We start from the raw sequence: 15,000 nt of genomic DNA, 5'->3' as shown, positions 1-15,000 counted from the left end.
GGGAGTGAGACAAATATTTGCCATATCTGTTGTTTGCTTAGAGAGAGGTGCTCTAGGAATCCACAGGTTTCTCACCTTTTGAGTTGCTGTATGAGCATAGGGTGAGGGGACCTCTAGATATGATTTGCCATGAGTAGAAGGGTGAGTGTGAATTCCAGAAATAGCCTGTTGTGGCATTTGTCCTAAACCTCAGGACAAGGCTGAAGGAACTCAAAGGCTTGACCCAGGAGAACCTAGCAGAACCTCAACAGCAGAAAAATGTCTGGTATGACAGGAATGCTTGAGCAAGAGAGTATGCTGTGCAGCAGCAGGTTATGGTTCTGATCCCTGTCAGACACAATCAGCAGCAGGCAGCTTGGGAGGGACCCTTCAAAGGTGTAAGGAAGGTCAGTGATGCTAACTACATGGTAGAACTGCTAGGCAGGAGGCAGGGGCACAAACTGTACCATGTTAACATGATGAAACCTTACCATGATAGATAGGCCCTTGTGCTGAGTATTTGCAGTGGATGGCAGGAGAGTCTGAAGGGGATCTGGTGACTGACCTCCTCAGTGAGGATCGGACTGACATCTCAGTGGAAGGGGTAGCAATGTCCCAGTAGCTATCCCCTACCTGGGTTTAAGAAATATGAGCTGTGTTACAGGAGTTTGGGGGCATGCTCACTAGGAAACTAGGGTGCACCCTCCTGGTGCAGCACCATATGGATACAGGATCACAAAGGCCTATTAGGCAGGCCCCTTATAGGGTGCCTGAGAGAGTCAAACAGACTCTGAGGGAGGAGATACCAGAAATGTTGGAACTGGGGGTAATCCAGGAATCCCTGGTCCTCCCCAGTGTTGCTGGTATCAAAGAAGGATGGCAGCACCAGGTTCTGTAGGGACTACAGGAAACTAAATAGTCACAGAGAGTCAGATGCTTACCCCATGCCTAGGAGAGATGAAGCCCTAGAGCAGCTGAGTGGGGCTAAGTATCTCACCACTATTAATCTCACCAAGGGATACTGGCAGGTGCCCTTGACTCCCAACATTAGAGAGAGGTCAGCCTTTGTGCCTCCTTTCAGCTTGTATGAGTTCACAAAGATAGCCTTTTGGAATGCAAACTGCCCCAGAAACTTCCAGAGGCTGGTAGATGGTATCCTAAGATTAAAGAGAGTGTCCTCAGACACTTATGAATTGTTATATTTATTTATGTCACACAGGAGGTGTGTTACAGTGTCCATAACACACCCCTGTACTGTCAGAGTGCTGTACGGCATGGAAATTAAATGTCCCAATGTGATTTTCCCTTTTTTTTGTCTTTGTTTATTTCTTTTCTTTTTTTCAAGTTTAAGCATAGCTGAGCATGTTTGTGTGATGCGGTGCATTGCTCAGTAATTCTTAAATGTAACAAAAAGCTATATAGAAATGTATAGCTGAAATCTTTACAGCTGAGTGAGCTGAATGGTTAGAGTCATGGCTTCATGTGCAGTAGGTGCACAGTTCAAATACCAAAACAGGCAATTCGAAAGCATTTCTATTTCTATTTTTTTTATTGCCCTAGTTATTGATATTTGTCAACCATGTTATTGCAGCTGGTCCAGAATCCCAGTGGCAGTGAGGATATGGGGTGAAAAGCTCCAGTTAAACACAAGTGTCCAATACAGTTCAGTCACACACCAAGGTAGTGTAATTAAACATAAAATACAAACACATAATAATAAAGTATCACTAATGAGTAATTAAGGTCAATATATATTTATGTTATCATGTAAAACTCTTATTTTCCTTTAGCTAAATCATGCTAAGCACTGTTAAGCCAAGCTAAGCAATACTTAAACAGGACCTGTCTGAGCAATACTTAGCAATGCTTAGCTCCACTTAGCCAGTTTGAGCATTGCTAAGTAGTCCCATTCTAAGCAGTCCTCAGCTGAGCTAAGCAGATTTGTGCACCGCTGAGCACTGCTAAGCATTTGCCACTTTAAGCACTGCTTAACTCAGCTTAGCAGGTTTGCACACTGCTGAGCTGTGCTTAGCATTTTTAAAAATGGTGTAATGGCATCAAAGGGTGGGAAAATAGCCTTATTTAAGCTGCACAGGCATTAATACAGCCAGAACCTGCTGAAGTATGACCCATGCAGGAACTCTGGCAGGTGTTGGAGAGGGAGTGTGCTTTCTGGTGCAGTGCTGAGGCATGTTGGACTCCAGAGTCATGGCTGGGCTCCTTGTTAAGAACCATGATAACAGACTGCTGCAGGGCCAGTACCAGGACTTAGAATAGAAGTCTGAGGCCTGGGAACATCTGGCACATGAGATCACCAATGCCACTGGAATCCCCCGCACTGGTAAGCAGGTGCATCATCATTATGACAACTTGAAGCAGAGGAAGCGGGTGCTCTTGGCCCAATGGATCCAAGATACTTGAGCCCGCAATGTCCCAGAAGTTTGTAAGTATAGCAACTGGTGATTTATCAAATTGTAGTATGAATATCTAATAGACAGGTATGCATAATGGTGTGTTTTCCCCCACAACTGCAGAGGAGAGGTTTCACAACATAGAGGCCCATGCCAGGCACCTGGCAAGGATGTGCCAACAGTGTGGTGAGTACAGATCTGTCTTGCAATATATAGTACAATAAATAAAGAGTATATTGTTTACTGCCGGTAGGTATAGTGTGTTCTGAGTGTACTGCAATACACTGTGTTCTTAGACCCACATTGATATAAGTGAGTAATGCCAGGTACTGTGCAATACAGATGAAGGTATCAAACAAGCTATTATTGGTGAAAGAAAGCTAATACTGTAGTAAAATGTTGTAGGAATAACATAAGTGGATACTGTAGTAATAATAAGGATCTTGTATTAAAGTACACAGTGACTGAAACTGCGAAGGTAATAAATGACATTCATTCATCATCTACAGGATATCCAGTACAACTGATGTCAGAATTTTGAATGTAATAAACCACTGTGTTATGTTACCCTCAATAAGGTTATTACCAGCAACTGTTGTGTTTATTCTGGTCTGTTGTTGAAGAAATACAATTATACAGGTGCTCCACAGCAAATATGGCTATGACACCATGAACTGAGTGAAGTTTGGCTGATAAAGACCTGTTATGCTAAAGTGTAGATGTGGAGCTGTAAAACAAGATACAATGCAATTTGATATATGTTCTGCACTAAGATCTGAACCTTAGATAGTAATGTGTAATGTATTATAGTGTGTTCCCTTCAGGATTATCTTGTGTTAACCTTTGCATTTCTGCTATACATATTCCTGAATGTAGGTATGCTGATACAAGCAAGTATGAGACTGTAATAGGTGGAGACTGCAAATATATGATGTGCAAATGTATATGGGTGAGTTATGCAACCCAGCACCCTGCTATGGACTGTACAGATCACACATATTCATATCCACTAGGGGTTAAATGTGTATACCTGCATTTAAAGTATTAATACACAGTTCACCAACTATTTCTGTCATGCATAAATTTCATGCATGTATGTCCAACTGTCACAGCAGTCTTCTGTGACACTCTACTTATATTACCAGGTCAGACTTTGTAACCAAGTGAGTTTTAGGCACAAATTAGTCAAGCAGCTGACAGCAATGGCCAATTAGCACAGTGTGATAAGAAATGGATATGCTGTTCATTTTTGGACACACAGACCATGGGTTGAATCCAGGGACTGGTACTAAAATGTATTTATAGTTACAGACAAGTAGCCCTGATTATTGTAGAAACAGTCATGTAGTGTTAACAGATATTTTCTCCACAGAGCTTACAGGTAAAGAAATGTTTGTATTTGCTGTATGAAGGGTATACTAATAAACTGTGTACAGATGTACTACTGTATGCCTGCCATGTCTGTGAATGTGTGCTGATAGTACAACCCCATGCCTATGAATGACAGCAGGATAGGTATATAGTCCATGCACTGTGCACGATACATGTCTCTCAAGTGTTATGCTGTCATGGCTAGTGATCACTGTTGCCAATAACCTTGGACACAGATATAAATCCAGTTGAAGTATACCAGTAGCACACTCACACAACATAAATGCAGGGTACACATTGTTAGCCATATATGTAACCCTGACATGTACGAGAACCTTGTAGTTATTTACCTATAGTTCTCACAGCTTGGCCCATACCATTCCAGGTCGACAGCTTAACAGGTACGTACGTGCTACAGAAGCTATGGGGCAGAGGTTGATGTAAAGTAAGGGCAGACCTGTAGAGTATTGAGCAGTACTGTTGTGAAAAATATTGCCTATACAGTTGTTAATGGAATATTTTTCTCTCCCCCCACCCATTATCTGCATCAATGATTATCATTCGTACACTACGGGTATTTTGTTCTCAAAACTTAATGTTGGGACTTGTGTTGTATTATTGTTCATGTATTTCAATGGTTGCATACTAACATACCTTGATGAAATTCCACTATTGTTGGCCTGTTGCCATAGCTGTTACTGGCATGCTGTTACAACAATGACTGTTATTCCATTTATGCATGTGTACTGTTTGCTATGCAATTCTATTCAGTTCTACTGTTCTGGGTTAATTGGACCACCCATGCATGCTGTTATAACTAATGTTGAAATGTTTTGTTCATGACTAACCAATACACTTTGACAAACCTCAACACCATAGCATGTTTGGGTAGGCCAATCCCAGCAGATCTGCCTGTCCCACTTCATCTGGCCATGGCACCGGATCCCAGCACGTCCCAACCCACAGCTTCCTCCTCCGCTGCCCCTGCACCACCCTTGGGTAAAACTGCCTCAGGGGACGGGGCCCATCTCCCCCTGGGCGTGGGTGCAGAGGGGATCCTGCCACCTGACACCAGTTCCACGGTATGGTGCGCAGTGTTATCCAGTGGGATTTGGATGACCGCACGCACCAGATAGAGGGCAGACTGGCACACCTCAGGGGGCAGGCTGGCCCCAACACCCAGCCATCAGCACAGCCACCTTTGGGGCCATGAAGGGGCAGTGGTGACTGCCCATGGGTGGGGACCTCAGTCCCAGTGTTTCCATCTGGGGGCATTTGGTCCTCTGATTCCCAACCACCCTCCCCATCCAGGTGTTTACCCTCCTCATGTGTCATACATCGCCCTGTCTGCTGTCTTGTCTTTCTGCAAATGCAACATCTCCTACCCAACTTACCTCCCCAAACATGCCTATAACTCTTTCCCAACATCTCACTCTTACCCTAAAACAAGGGCAATTGTTCCCCAAAGAAATGCCGTCCCATACATAGCTCTCCATTTCACACCTAAGTATACTGACATTAATCAATTTTCCCATGAATTAATCAACACATTTATATTGCCAGCACCCCTCCCTGTGGGGTGTGGGGCTCTAAATTCCAAATTGTCCACATCATGCACAGCTGTTGCTGTGCAAGAAATGGAGAGCTATGGTCCTTTCCTACACCTGTCCTGCACATCCCTAGCTGCTTTTCATAATGTTTTTCTTCCTGCTTACCCCCATTTCACCATTTTCCTAACACCCCTTTTTTCTTTTCTTTTTTGGAAATAGTGTGGATTTAAGCAGGAATAAGCAGCACTAAGAGAAGTTAAGCAGACCTAAGTGCCGCTTGGCATTGTGGCAGATAGTGTTCTACCCAGCAACAAAATAACCATCCCCGGCAAATCTCGACCCCAGGACACTGTGCACTAGTGTCAGAGCAACGCACCACTAGGCCAAAGCAGCTCTGGGGAATTGCTACTGCTTTTGGAAATATATCATACAATACAGTCATGTAACATTAGGGGAAAAAAAGACATCACTGCTAAGTATTGAACACAGGACCCTGTGCACTACAGTCAAAGCAATACACCACTAGGCCAAATCAGCTTTAGGGAATTACTTCTGCTTTTGTAAATATATCATGCAGTACAGTCATGTAACATTAGGGAAAAAGACATCACTGCCAATTATTGAATCCAGGACCCTGTGCACTACAGTCAGAGCAACACACCACTAGGTCCAATCAACTCTGGGTTGTTACTACTGCTTTTGTAAATACATCATGCAGTAAAGTCATGTAGCATTATGGAAAAAAAAACCTGCCAATATTGCAACCAGGACCTTGTCAACTACAACATAGTGCATTACATCCATAGACCAACCGAGCTCTGGAGAGCAAGTAGTGTTTTTACAAACATATCCTCATTGCCAATGACACACTACTCCTATATATACTGGGACAAATCATAGTGTACCTGGGCTAGGGTTACCACCAGTCCCACTTTGCAAGGAACAGACTTTCTTTGGTCAGTTGTGCCCTGCAAAGAAATGGAAAAAATGGCAAATGTCCTGAGATCTTAGGACAAACATATTTCCTATATTTTATGTAATAGTTGCATAAAACAGTTATTCTGTAATTGAAACACCTAAATGTGATAAGAAACAGAATAAGCAACTAAAATGCTACAAGAATAAGCTTTTGTTTAGGAAAAAAGTGAAGTTCTGTCCTGTGTACTGGCCGTGGGTATGTTTTGCCCTGCAAAATCTAATGTTTGTACCAAAAATGTCCCATTTTGGGCATTTGAAAAGGTGGCAACCCTAACTTGGACCTCTGATGCAGACAACAAATCAGTACACAGACAAATAAATGCTGCTGGATGTACAGCACTGTGTTGCCATGCCATTGGCTAATGGAAAGGCAACCCAGCTGTTCTGGATGCAATTAGCAAGTGGGAGTCACTGACCGCTGCACAGGCAATCACCTGTTCATGAGCATTACCTACAAAAGGCAAGCTGCTGCCTATGGTAAACAGGTCTGACACTTTATTCATGAAGACAGACTGCGATCCTCTAGGATACTACAACTGGATTTCTTCTCTGAAAGTGGTATAGCACTATACCAGGTATGTCATTGAATGAAGCATGTAATGGAATGCAGATGAGGGGATGCAGGCATGAGAAATAAGAAGTTAAACAGTAGATCTCAACAACATTGGCTGGATTGACATGTTGCTGTTATTCTGCTGTCCAGCACCTATGACTATCCCTTATGGCTCTGTCTGCAGTGACATAGATCACAGCTCTGGCTCCTAAATCACCCCAGCAATGGTCAGCACACATATGACTGCTATTGTCTGTTGTACAATACAGACAGTAAGTACTGGTGAATACAGCCAACATACAACATCATGTACTGTCAGTGAGCCCCTTTCAGTCTGTGAATGTCATACAGGTTTAGTTCAAAGATTGTCCAGGTGTCCTTGAACATTCATGACATGCTGTGACTTGGTCACTGTGTACTCCACACCTATATCTGATTTCCTGACACCTATGGCTAGATACCTGGTGACCCCCTGCAGTGGGACAGCAGGTTATAGGTACTAGCAGTAGGGGGGCACTGGCTCTGGTGCAGCAACAGTGCATACATACTGAGCATACAATGTAAGGGAATGCATACAGTACCAGATATTCATGTACGATTACTGTGTTCCCAGGGGTCTGTCATGTCACAGACACATTCCGCAAACTCCGGGGACAACCATCACGTATTGTCCAACTGATACCCAGAAATACATATTTGTCTAGCAGGGAGTCTACATCTATGTACACATTCCACAAACATCTGGGTACTGCAGATTTCAGACACCAATGAGAAGGACACCCTACACCACATATGCACTTCTCTCAGTTATTGTGTAGCATAGATGCTGCTGGAATGTCCACATGCACTTGTAGTACCACTCACCTATTTGTCGGATGTAGGCTGGATGACATGGTACAGTAACCTTGCCCATATGGGACTCCCAACAGTCAATGGCAGTTATGGGTGTACACATAAAAACACAATCTGTCACAGCACTCAGGCCATATCTGGTAGTCCTGGTACCATATGAGGTTACTAGACTATGGGCCCTGAGCAGCCATATGCCTAGGCCAGATGTTATCCCATGTGTATGCAAGGCAGCACCTGATGCCCCCATCTGACAGGGTCACAGGTGGTATCCCATGGGTGTATGTGGTGTTAAACATCTAGTAATTCAGGCTACACCTGCAAAGGTATAACTAGCTACCCTGCCTGATGTGCACAGCGTGCCAATTCTACCACAGCCTTATTATGTGGGACACACATCTGAGCTGCCTAGCCCAATTTATGCCACACACCAGGTTGTGTGTGTGTGTGTGTGTGTGTGTGTGTGTGTGTGTGTGTGTGTGTGTATGTGTGTGTGTTAACAGAGTAAAGCATGACTTGCACTTGTGTAGCAGTCCCAGCAATGTGGAGTTCATGAGTGCCTTGCATGCCACACTGAGGTCACCCATGATGATTATGTATGAAACCGGGATGAGGGTTGGCCTTATAGCCTATCGGTGTGTGGTAGATGTTTGATGCCCTGGTATTCCCTGGTGGGGAACCTCTGTGATGTCCCCAGCTGCTGCATATGCTGCATGATGCCAGTGATGAACAGTGAATTATACACATTAATGGTCCTCATTGGGAGAATGTGGGAATGTTTATACCCCATGTCCCGTGATGACATACCCTTATGTATAACATGGGCCGTGTAGAAGGTTTATCTTACAATGGAAGCAACATTGTGTTGACATGTCATGTTGCCAAAGATGTGTGTCCACATCACCCTCATGACTGATTGTGTGCCTAGGATGTTGTTTGTACTCTGATAATATGTGGGGATGTCACTCTCCCCTTAGGGGTTCACAATGCATGTCCTGGTATGCAGCCTGAGGCTATGTGTCTAGCAACTGTCATGTATTTGTGTGACTCCCTCCTAGGCAGATGTCTACATCATTAGGGAATCTGGTGATGGCGCACAGCATGCAGTTGCCCACAGGCATGGTCGTACATAGGCTAATGGGTGTTACATGCACCTCAGATGTGCACATCACACATAATAGAGGCCCAAAATGGAACAACAGGTTACACACCTACTTATGGGTCAACTAATTGCAGAGCATTTGCCTTTGTGGAATAGGTGGGTCATAGAGCACTGTTGTCCTACCCCTATGGTAACATATGGTGTAATGCATACTTGGGAGTGTTATATCCATAATGGTCACATGGGTTATACTGTCACATAGTTTGTCCAGGTCAAGGAGGGCATTTTACACTGTCACCCCCTGGCCACAGCTTTGGTGACTGTGTCATAGAGGTCACTTGACTGTAGCAGACATGAACCCTTCCTTGACAAAGCCTAAGTGTGAGTAATGGAGTGTGGCCAGGTTGCACATGTCCTTGTTAATGGGGTTCACTTGAAACTGTGCTATGGCCTTGCAGAATAGCCTAGTTAGGCTTCTGGATCTATCATGTGACTGAGTGAGGGACACCCCATCTTACTGTAAAGGGGTGACAGTGGGCATCCAAACAGATGGGAGAAAAGCAGTACTCAGTCCTCCTTTCAGTACAGTTCTTATGGTATTGCAGGTTATGCTTGGGGTCTGGTAGGATGCATCCTGTGATGCGATATGCTCCCATGGCAGATGTATACCATGACTATCACATGGCAGTAGTGACCTGTTCCCCTGATATAGGAGATGGGGAGGTACTGTGCATATCCTAACTTACTGATGTGGAACACAGGGGGTGAAGCCTACACCAACTCTGTCAGGAATCCAGCATGCTATACCAACAACACTGGTATAGCTGGTGTCCTTGTGCACCAAAAGTGAGCAGCTGCTACCTGTGCTGTTGCAGACATATGTGCAGTAGGGGAGAGGGCTGTCTGTAGTGAATGTAGACAATGTAAGCACTTTGTTTGTTGTACAGGTTTGCAAGACCAATCTCGTTCTCATGTACACACTAAGGAGACATTGCCCCAGAATAGGCATCTGCCCCTACTTTGTCTCAGACAGCAGTATGTCATCCCTGTTATGGACAGTATGTATTGCACATATCCACCAGACAGGTATAGATATCCTAGCAGAAGATGATGTAGGCCTGTCAGGTATACCTGACTACATGCATCTATACAAATGCACATATAGCTCTTGTGTGTATGTGTGGATATTGGTGCCAGTCCTTAAGAGGGGTTGGGGGCTGTGAGGCTGTGTAAACTCACCCTCAGGAGGATGTAGTCCACATAGGAGGTGTATGTATGGCTGAACCTAGCTAGTTAGGTATTGTGGGAGAATGGTGACTACAAACGTGACTGCATGATGGTTGCTTTACCACAGAGGATGACACTGTAGGGATGCTGCAGTGGTAACTCAGGTTGTGTGATGTCAACTACAATACACCTTCACCTCATGTGGGTGTAGCCCCTGGCTACACCAAGGTGTTTGTACATCCAATGTTGATGACTTCCTGGCCATTTGTGTGCTGGCATGGGTACATCTTACAATGTATATTAGGGTCATTCAACTGACCCAGGATCAGGGTACAGACCCAAATCCTAATACAGTTGATGAGGTCTATATAGGCAGAAGAGCCTTCCTGGTCACATGTGTTGCCCGGTACCTAGCTGTGATTTGCATAGGTTTGTGTTGGCAATGGTGAACTGACCCTGCAGTATCCCTGTGCATCTTACTGCCTGTACAGAGTGTAGGTGTATACATGTCTCATATATATGGAAACGCTATGTCCCATGGCATTACCGGCTACACTTTGCCTTCTGCATGTATGATAAGATGGTTGACCATGTAAGGCTGGGGTGTGCTCTGCAGCTTTGAACCATGGTCTGTGCGAGTACACAGATGTCTGCTGTTCCCAGGGTAGGACTGTTTGCAATAAGGGCAATGTTATGTGTACACCTGTAGCATTTAGCAGCATGGCCTTCAATGTGTGCTGTACTAACACTTGTATGTTGGTAGTGATAATGTCACCAGTGTTACTAATGGAGTCACTATGGGGCTGGTGGGAACCACTGCCAGATGCATGAGGACCAGTGAAAACAGATGGAGGCCATCTCTCGCAGAGCATCGTGGTCTGTGTAACGTATCATTCCCAGACTCACAGGTACTGCAATCCCTGGAATATCACAAGATAAATGTGCACATGGTAAGGGCAATCATTTCTTGATTGTAATGCGGCATCTGTCTGGGTGACAGCATAATGCTGTGTCAGGCTAGGGACGTACCTGCCTGGGACACATAATCAGTATTCTCACTCATGCCTCACTGCATATAGTCCAGGGACATACATGTCAGGTCAGGTCAGGCACACCAACATGTACAGTGACAGACCCATGATAGTACCTGTTGGTGAGAGACAGCAGTGCATATGCAATATGGCCGAGTCTGTCAACTGACATAAAAGTAACTGTGACCATCCACATACCCAGCAAGGTCAGAGGGACACTGTGTAACATGTTTGAAATGAGTTCACGCCTGTGTGGCTGTGGGACACAGGTGTGTGGCCATGTGTGGTATGTGCTGTGTACATCTGTGGCATTAATGTGTGGCTTTGCCTCAGATATCCCCTTTGTTTGTGGATGTGGATGTTGAGGACCACTGCAGATGTTTGTGTGTGTTGTGTAGGTGTGAGTTGTGTGTGAGGTGTACTGATTGCGTTGACAACCTGTTTGGGGACAGATATGTACCCTTGACAGGCAGAGAGCATATACTGCAGGTTCCTACAGTCATTGCATCTCTCACACAGTATGTTCGTTGGTGGTGTCTGTAGATGACTGTCCATCCGTGTACTTGAGGCAGGTGCTACACAGTGCTAAGACACCAATATCAACCACACTGGCTGGGGAAACTGTAGGACATTGTCCAGCCATATCATCCAGAGTCTGAGGGAGGAAGGCCAGGGAGACCTGAGAGGTGGGCCTACAGACCAGGTGAGTACTACTACAGTAAGAGGCTGACACCCCAGCAGTCCATGTAGACAGCCTATGCACAAGCAGTAATAGGTGCAACAGGTACATGCAGTGCAACACCTCATTGCACATGCAGCAGGTAGCATAAAACATCAGGATCAGGGAGGCAACGCATGCTGTATTGCCAGTATGTTGCCGATACCCACAGACATAATGTGCTGAAAGATGGCAGGGGTATGATGTGGGGGTTAGTGGTAGATAGTGCTGGCAAAAGTGGATGTGCAGGGTCTGTACATAATGGCGAAAAATGTATACAGTCCTGTGATGTGTTCCCCTGTTCATGCCTTTAAGATGGGCTGTACAGATGACACAATCCAACCTTCTCAGAAGCAGAGACTGCTGCAACTATCAATGTCCTGAGACTACATCAGCAGGTGCTGTTGTCATGGAGCCACCATAACACTGCCCTGTGGGCAGACCTGGTAGTAACTGTGAATAATGTGTGCCACCAGGACAGGAGCTACGAACAGGTCTGACACCATGCTACTGATGTCATACACCATGCATGGCAAAGGGTGGCAGCTGTGGCCAGGGGGAGGGCCTGCTACACAACCACCACTCTCAGCCACAGAGGAGTTCCTGGCAAACCTGGCATCAGCCACCAGCTCACAGGAAACCATCCATACATATGATGTAGAGGTGGGTGGCACAGAGTCTACAGGTGAGGTGTGTCCAGTTAAGCCTCCATTGATCATCATGTTAATACTGTAGCTTTCGTACTGGCAGCCTCTGCATACCTGTATGCATATGCCAGGTCAATTTGCATTTGTGGTTGGGGTTTTGTGATGTATACATGTGCACACATGCTGTGAATGTCAGTAATTTGGTTAGTATTGCAGCTTGTACTCTACATGTTGATAAATGCACATATTATCCTATACCATTACCACATGTGTGTGTGCTGACAATATCTCTCCCCCACAACTCCATAGGTACCTCTGGTGTGGCTGGGGAACATCAGCCTGTAGCCAGTGAGTGTGGAACTGTCATGTTACGGCTCACCTATACCCTAGACATGTTAGACGCTGCCATTCAGCCATGCACACAACTAAGCGTAGCTTTATTGCAATATGTGCATGAGCACTTGTGGTGGGGTTCACTGCAGTGTATCACACAGGTAATCACAATTTGCAGGAGCTGTAACATATTAGCATGTAGTTTTGTATAGGTGTAGCCACTGTGCTATACAAGGGTGAGTTACTATTATGTACACAGGTGCACTGTGTGTTAGGTGAAGGTCCATCACATACTACAACTTGTCACATATCTCACAGGCGTATACCACTAGCAACATTAACTGGACATAGCTGCACTGCATGTTGTTGAGGGCCTGTACAGAGTGTGTCTGCTGTGGTCTGATTGTGTGGTGTGCATGGCATCAGTCAGATGATTTGGTCTGCTAATGCATTTGTGGCACCTCACCTGTGTGTGTGTGTGTGTGTGTGTGTGTGTGTGTGTGTGTGTGTGTGTGTGTGTGTGTGTGTGTGTGTGTGTGTGTAGATCAGCAAATATTATAGTGCAGAACTTAATGGAGTCATGTTGTCTTCCCCTCAGAGGTGACCATGGGGGTTGGAGTGTGTCCCCCTCACAACCTGATGTCAGTATTTCATCAGATTCTCATGATGATGATGGCCATTGTGAGGCACAGGTGGGGTTGTTTGGGGCTGAATCTGTTCCATTGGTTGACATCCCACTTCTACCCTCAATGTCCCCACACATGGTCAGTATGACCACACATACCCAGTCCCCAGCAGCCACAGATATTGGGCAGTCTGAAGGTGGTGGCATTGAACAGGGTAGTGCGGCAACTATGGCATCAGTGACTGTAGACACTAGCCATACCCAGATAGCTGGCAAGGTGCCACACAGGCAGATTGACAGGGGTGCTCGAAGGAGGACAGCTGCCCATCCAGCCCCTGTCAGAGGAGTCACAAACAGCACGTGTCACCCAATGCATGATTCAGTCTGTCATGGAGGCACAGGCATGTTGAGAACTGTACACCAGACAGATGCCCAGGGTCATGGATGCAACATTGCCTGGCATGCTTCACACCCTCCGCAGCCTTGGTGATGCCTTACATCATTTTGCTGATGTAGGGGATAGATGGTGGGGTGAGACATTGTCAGTCCTTAACCGTGCAATGTCTGTGCTTAAACATGTGGTGGAAGCAGGGCATTGAACACGTGGATGTAGGTCAGCAACACATCAGCTGAGAGCCCACATGGCCATGCACAGTCACACTCCCATAGTGGCAGTACCACCAGCACTAATGAAGGGAGGGTGCTGTCCAGACAACAACATGGCAGGCCATCATCACATGGTCCTGGATAGTCCTGTGAGGGACACAGACCCAGCAGACACTGGTCACTGTCAGGACATAGTACCGCATCTGACCTTGGGCATGATGGTGCCAGTGCCACTTCTGTCAGAACCAGTTCCCGTGTTTGTGGCCGGAGATGGTGAACTGTACATTCTGCCATGTACGGTCCACAGCTGTGCAACATATCCCTGTGTAGGGCTAACACATGGCTTGACTGTGTGCATGCACACACTAATACATAACTGTCACATGTAGGTCACTGACAGGTGCACACAGCTCCTTTCCATGGCCTAGCTGACCAGCACCCCTTCAGACGCACACACACATTATGTCAACTGTATGGCACAGCATAGGCCTTTACCAAACCCACTCCTCAGCCTGTGCATGTGATGATACCTGTGCCACATCCCTGTTATCCATACCATCAATGCAGGAGCATGCTAATATGTGTCTGATGCACAGGGTGAATATAGTACAGGTAATGGCAGTATGTAGTATAATAGTGTTATATACTGTAAGGTGCTGTCTGCTGGCAATTGTCATGCCTACACATCATAGTAGATGTACCTTTGTGCTATGATGCTTTATTGCTGTTAGTACTGCTGACTGACTGTTGTCTCACAGACCTTATTCTGTTTCCATTCCAGGTGTCAGTGTGTGTAAGTCGTGGTGGGCTGCTGCCAGTATGGGAGCTGAGGATGGAGGAGTGGCAACACAGACACCTTTACATCAGCAAGGTATGACTGTATGTGCCCATGTTTACCTAGGTGTGTATGCTTGGAACAGTGTGTGAGGGACAATGGGGGCAGACAGCATACCTTGCATGCATACCCCTTGACACAGCATATTATTCTTGCTACATGTCACCTGGGAGTTCTGCAAGATC

The 15,000-nt window shown here is 45.7% G+C and overlaps 1 protein-coding gene across 1 annotated transcript in view; it reads right to left on the bottom strand.

Moving 5' to 3' along the window:
- Positions 1-15,000, bottom strand: part of SLC12A5 (solute carrier family 12 member 5) — a 1,753,644-nt gene that overhangs the window by 750,211 nt on the left and 988,433 nt on the right. The window lies entirely within an intron of this gene.

This window comes from Protopterus annectens, chromosome 12.part0 (assembly GCF_019279795.1).
Source record: "Protopterus annectens isolate FY-2018-M chromosome 12.part0, PAN1.0, whole genome shotgun sequence".
In the NCBI taxonomy this organism is placed as follows: Eukaryota; Metazoa; Chordata; order Ceratodontiformes; family Protopteridae; genus Protopterus; species Protopterus annectens.
The sequence above is the reverse complement of the archived record's forward strand: the minus strand, read 5'-3'. Positions and strand labels throughout refer to the sequence as shown.